Raw genomic sequence first — 7,132 nt, 5'->3', positions numbered from 1 at the left:
TGTCAAAAACTCATCGTGTTCGTCAATAGTGCCGTGACAGCTCCTTCTCGTACCACCTCGACAACAAAACTAATCCACAGTATGAGGCCTGGTTCTGCACAGATCAACTCGTCAGATCGTGGCTCTTTGGTACTCTGTCTGAAGAAGTCCTCGGGTATGTTCATAACATTACTACCTCTAGAGATGTCTGAATTTCTTTAGCTGAGAACTTCAATAAGAGTAGCATTGCTAGGGAATTTGCTCTTCGCCGTAGTCTATGGGTTCTAGAAAAGAAAGGCATGTCCTTTGCTGCTTATTGTTGAGAGTTTATAGCCATTTGTGATTCCTTGAGTTCTATTGGTAAGCCAATAGATGAGTCTCTGAAGATATTTGGGTTCTTAAATGGTTTGGGTCGTGATTATGACCCAATCGCCACTGTCGTCCAAAGCTCCTTGAGCAAGATCTCCCCACCAAGCTTTGGTGATGTGGTTTCTGAAGTTGAAAGCTTTGACAACAAGCTTCAGTCGTACAATGTCCCAGATGCTGTTACTCCACATCTTGCGTTTCATGTTCAACAAAGTGGCTATGGCAACCAGTCGAGAGGAAGCTATCGTGGCGGAGGTCGATCTTCAGGACAAAACAGAGGACGTGGAGGCTACTCCTCTCGTGGTAGAGGTTTCTCTCAACACCAAACAACTCAGCAGTCTTCTGGTGAACGTCCCATTTGTTAGATTTGTGGTCAAACAGGACACCTTGCGTCTGATTGCTGGAATTGTTTTGATCACAACTATCAGAGACCTGACGTAGCTCAAGTGTTTTCCTCCCTGAAAATCTCTGATGGTAATGATTGGGTCACTGATTCTGGAGCTACCGCTTATGTCACTTCCTCGGCCATTAATCTGCAGTCTGCTACAACATACAATGGGAATGACACAGTTCAGGTTGGAGATGGCACTTACCTACCTATCACTCATGTTGGATCAGCTACCATTGCTTCCTCTACAGGTAAAATCTCGTTAAATGACATGTTGGTCTGCCCAGATATGCAAAAATCTCTCATTTATATATCTAAATTGTGTGATGATCTGCCTTGTGGAGTTTGGTTTGATTCTAATAAAGTATGTATTGTTGACATACCAACTCAGAAGGTGGTAGCAAAGGGTCCATGAAATAGAGGGTTATACACTTAGGAGAATCAAGAATTTGTGGCACTGTTCTCTAATCGACAATGTACAGCCTCTGAAGATACTTGGCATCATCGGCTTGGACATACAAATTCTCAAGTTCTCCAACACCTCAAGAACAGCAAGGAAGTTAACATTAATAAGAGCAGAACAACCTCCATTTGTGAGCCTTGCCAGATGGGGAAGAATAGTAGATTACAGTTTTTTGAATCGGATTCAAGATTTTTTTGTCCCCTAGATCGAGTTCATTGTGATCTTTGGGGACCTTCTCCAGTTGTATCTCAACAAGGGTTTAAATATTATGCAGTTTTTGTGGATGAATTCTCAAGATTTACTTGGTTCTACCCTATAAGAGCAAAGTCTGAATTTTTCTCTATATTCAAGGTCTTTAAATCAATGGTTGAGAATCAATTCAAGACAAAGATGAAAGTTTTTCAGGGTGATGGAGAGGAGAGTTCACAAGCAATGTTCTTAAACAATTCCTCTCAGAAAATGGCATAATTCACAGAATTTCATGTCCCTACACTCCTCAACAGAATGGAATTGCTGAAAGAAAACACAGACATATAGTTGAGTTGGGCTTAACTATGATGTTTCACAGTCACACTCCTCTACATCACTAGGTTGAAGCATTCTTCACATCAAGCTTCATCACCAATCTTCTACCTTCTCCAACACTGGACAACTGCAGTCCGTTTGATTTTTTTATTCAAAGAGAAGCCTAACTATTCTATGTTAAAAGTCTTCTATTCAGCATGTTATTGATATGTCTATATTTTGTCTCTCCTTAGCCTATTCTTATCATGCATTTAGCTAGGATAACTCATTGGTTTGCATCGTTTTCTAGTTCTTTCTATACACTTTGCACGACTAGGTAGCTCTTGCATCATCCTTGCATACATTGTGCATTTTGGAGTATTTCAGGTATTTAGGAAACGTTGGAAGCCATTCTCGTCCGAGCCATGGTCACCATCTTCGTTTCGTCCGAGCCATGGTCACCATCTTCATTCTCGTCCGAGCCATGGTCACCATCTCCGTCTCGTCCGAGCCATTGTCACCATCTCCGTTCCGTCCGAGCTATCCGTCCAAGCCATGCTCCTCAGCCTTCCATCCGAGCTATGATGACATTGGATTCCATTCGACGCACATGGACTTGATCGCACATGTCGGGAAGAAAGACGTTTGGTTTCACATGCTTCAGGAGATTACCGAACCGACGCTTTACCTTGTCGTTTTAAGTTTTAGGGCTTTCCATGTTGGACTACTATATATACATTTTGTTAAGTCTTTGCGGAGACATCTTATCTTTTAATCTCGTTTTCGTTCCCAGAAGGTTTTTAACCTAGCATCCAAAACACGTTCTCAGACTTGTATTCCGATATCGTTGAGATTTATTGAGATTTTGCATTTGATTCCTTCTACAAAGTTGTTAATCTTATTTTTATCTATCTTATTATGCTTGATTCAATGATTTCTGTGTTTGCATCCTTGACTATGATTTTCGGATCTGAGTAGTGTGGTAGTTCCTGAGGATGGGATAGATTAGGTGGAGGATCTTAGGATGTAGAGTGTTTAAGCTTTGATTGTAAAATTCCCTTCTGGACTAGAGTTAGAATTACTTGTTTCTCTCTGATCAATTGGAACTAGGTTCGAGACATTTCCGCACCCAAAAGGTGTTTGATGAAATGTCTGACCAACTAGTGCCAGAGACTTACGTTCCTAGCCTAAGAGATTAGTTGTCTAGGATGTTTGTTGACACGAATGAACTTGTCTGTCATGCCTGCTCGACCACGTTTCTCTAGCGAGAGCTAGGTATGGAAGTGGTTGCGTCTGAGTAGCTTTTGCCAAGAGATTGGATTAGCTAAGTTGTGATGTTCATTGTTTAGGGATACTTTGCTTATGGTATGTTAAACACTCCTTAGACTAGAATACTCCACCGACATCAATTACCCCATCCTTAGGACTTCTTTCTTTCTGATTTTTATTACATTCCTGGAACTGTTTCGTTTGTTCATGCTTAGAATCGTTTGCGTTTTTATTCACTTTCGCTTCTTGTCATGCATTCTTGTTTCTTGTTCTGTGACTCATTTCCATTTCGCATTTTGATCATTCTAGGACTCTTAGATAAAAACACTCTTTGAATTGGCTTAACTTGTGATTCCTTGATTGCATCTTGATTGCTAGCAACATCCCATTTGGATTGACACCTTAAATACTACAACACTTAAGGTTAATTGAACCTGCTAGGAGACACAAAAATCTTAGTATCAATTTGGCGCCGTTGCCATTTGGGAATTGTTTTGCTACATTTAAGATTTCAAGTTTTGCAAGATTAAGTTCTGTTACACTTATCATTCTGAGTACTGACTTGCTTTGGTTTTTTGCTTGTTTGTCTTGCACCTCAGGTACCTGTTGATTGCAACCTTGCATGCACACCAGATCAAGAGGGCATCAGAATCTCCTTCCTGTTATCGACGAAATCAATCGGTTGCAACGCCCACGACAAGCTCGTATTTCCACCGATCATCCCGTACCAGTCCCTATGGAACAGCATAATGAACCACATCCGGGACCGCGAAACATTGGTGCTGGGGATGCGCCGAACACTCATACTCAGCGTGCTGGAATCGTCCCTCCCGCCGTGCAGAACAACAACTTCGAGATCAAAAGTGGTCTGATCACCATGATCCAAGGAAACAAGTTTCACGGTTTGCCTATGGAGGATCCACTCGACCACTTGGACGAGTTCGACCGTCTTTGCAGTCTTACCAAGATCAACGGCGTGAGTGAGGACGGTTACAAGTTGCGCCTCTTCCCATTCTCCCTGGGAGACAAGGCTCATCAATGGGAGAAAAACCTTCCCAAGGGATCAATCACCACCTGGGATGGCTGCAAGAAGGCATTCTTGGCCAAGTTTTTCTCCAACTCCAGAACAGCACGTCTCAGGAATGAGATTTCCAGCTTCACTCAGAAGAGCTCAGAATCGTTCTGTGAAGCCTGGGAGCGTTTCAAGGGTTACCACAGCCAGTGTCCACACCATGGTTTCAGCAACGAGTCACTGCTGAGCACTCTATACCGTGGTGTACTTCCAAAAATCCGCATGCTGCTTGACACTGCTTCTAACGGTAATTTCTTGAACAAAAACGTTGAGGAAGGATGGCAACTGGTTGAGAATCTCGCTCAGTCTGACGGCAACTACAATAAGGATTATGACCGCACAGTTCGCAGCGACGCTGGGTCTGAGGAGAAGTACAAGAGGGACCTTAAGAATGTCAATGACAAGCTTGACCGCCTCTTGCTAAGTCAGCAGCAGACTGTCCATTTCGTATCTGAGGATGACCCTTTTCAAGTTCAGGATGGGAAGGGTGAGCAGTCTGAAGAAATCAACTACGTCCTGAATCAAGGTGGATACAACAAGGGTTATAACCCCTACAAGACGAACCCCAATTTGTCTTACCGGAGCACCAATGTTGCAAATCCACAAGATCAGGTGTACCCTCCTCAGCAGCAACAACAAGGTATGCAAAAGCCTTTTGTTCCTTACAATCAAGGATTCATGCCTAAGCAACAATTCCAGCAAAGTTCTCACGCTCCTTCCGGACCACCACCTGGATTTTCACCTCAACAAGTTCAACCTACTCAAGGTCCAGATCAAGAAATGAAGCACATGCTACAACAACTTCTTCAAGGTCAAGCTAGTGGTTCTCTGGATACTGCTAAGAAGTTTGCTGAACTCAGTCAGCGGATGGAATTCTCTTACAATGATCTGAATGTCAAGTTTGAAGCTCTTAACTCCAAGATGAAGTATATGGAAGGCAAGACTGTTTCTACTTCTACCCCAACAACTGGCCAACTACCTGGAAAAGCAGTTCAAAACCCCAAGGACTATGCTACTATGCATGCCATCACCACCCAAGCTGTAGATGTACGGCTCACTGAGGACACTGAGAGTTTAGATGGGGAGGATTTTCTTCAATATGAAATTGAGATAAAGGATCCTGTCGAGGTGCTCAAGGATCCAATTGAGTCAGCAAAACAATCTGATCCTGAAGCTACTAAAGAACCCACTGCTCCCAAGGATAAACCTGTGAGATTCATTCCTCCACCATACAAGCCACCTCTACCATTTCCAGTGAGGTTTAAGAAGCAGCTTACTGAGAAGTACAAAGCTCTGTTCGAAAACCAAGTCAAGGAGATTGAACTTAGGATGCCTTTGCTTGATGCATTTGCACTTGTGCCTCAATATCAAAAGTTTTTAACTGACTTGGTAACCGAAAAGACCAAAGAGAAGGAGGAGATAGCTAAAGGAGCTCAAGCTAAGGCTCTGGAAGATGAGAGGGTAGGGCATGACATAGGTGGGGTTATTCATGAATGCAAGGCTGTCATTCAGAAGATGATTATCCCAAAGAAGCTAGAGGACCCTGGTTCTTTCACCTTGCCTTGTTCTCTAGGTCCATTGGCCTTCAAAAAGTGCCTATGTGATCTTGGTGCTTCAGTAAGCCTCATGCCACTGTCTGTAGCTCAGAGGCTAGGATTCAACGAATACAAGTCATGCAACCTCCGCTTAATATTGGCTGATAGGACTACTAGATTGCCTCATGGTCTATTAAAGAACTTGCCCATCAAAATTGGACAAGCTGAGATTCCTACTGACTTTGTAGTGCTAGGAATGGATGAAGAGCCTAAAGATCCACTAATCCTAGGAAGACCTTTCTTAGCTACAGTTGGCGCAGTCATTGATGTCAAGAATGGGATGATTGATCTCAATCTGGGTAAAAACTTCACGATGAAGTTTGATATCAGGGATTCTAGGAAGAAACCAACTATTGATGGACATACCTTTGTGATTGAAGAGAAAGATCAAAAATCTGGGTTTGACATCTTTGAGGATGTGAATGAGGCAGAAACTGAGGTTTTGGTAACCAAAGAGAAAACTCAAAGTGTCACTCGATCATTCTCCAAATCGAGTGCAGTCGTTACCCTCCCTAAGCGTCAAGACCTGCTTCCTAAACCTCACCAACCGCAAGAGTCACGTCCTCCCGCGCTTAACAGTTTGTATGAACTACAAAATACTCAGATTCTAAGGGATTCAGTGAAAGAGTTAACAGCTATGGTGAAGAAGATGAGTGGGAAAATCAAGAAGCTCCAAGGTACAATGAGAAGTTCTCCTCTCAGGATAATGAAGAAGAGGTGTTGCAGAGTTCAACCACCACTGTGCGTTCTCAACCATCATCGACTCGAACAAGGTTCAACCGACAGCGTGGAATCAGACTCGACCCATCCTGAGAGGTTCATCACTCTGCACTCATTCGAGCCATGCCTCTGCTGTCACGCTCGAGCCAATTTCACTCCGCACATGCTCCACCTACCACACTCGATCCACTCAAGTCAACACCCGATCGAGCCCCTCTCTCGAGCCACACACAAAGTCTCCAGCGAGCCAACTCGTCAGAGAACACTCTCTCCGGTTCCCTCCCTAGCACGTCAATCTTCATATGTGTCACGGGAGCGTCCGCCTTCACCCGCTCCTTCACGCCACTCGTCACATGAGTCCAGGGAGAGAAGGAGACGCGGTTCGCGAGATTCCAGAGCCTCTTCTAGTCACCGATCAGCGCGTTGTTCTGCAACTCGAGATGAGCATGAGGTTGAGGTTGAGCGGTGAGTTGAAGCTCAAGGTGATCATCAGGGCACACAAGCGGTTGAGTAGCAAGTCGACCTACCAGCTGATGTCACACCCGCGGATCCCGAACAAGGCAAAGGACAAAGTCAGTTTCACGTTCCTCTTTGGACGAGCACAGACTCCTTCTTCTACTACTGAGGTACTCCAACCTTTCCTTTGTACATACCATTTCATTCCTGCATTGTTTCTGTTGTGATTCTTAAATCCTCCTGCAAATTTTTCTTACACAGGAGACTGTGTAATTTAAGTTTGGGGGAGGGTTTGAGATGATGTATCTAATGTCGTGTTT

This window comes from Camelina sativa, chromosome 11 (genome assembly GCF_000633955.1).
Source record: "Camelina sativa cultivar DH55 chromosome 11, Cs, whole genome shotgun sequence".
NCBI lineage: Eukaryota > Viridiplantae > Streptophyta > Magnoliopsida > Brassicales > Brassicaceae > Camelina > Camelina sativa.
The sequence above is the reverse complement of the archived record's forward strand: the minus strand, read 5'-3'. Positions refer to the sequence as shown.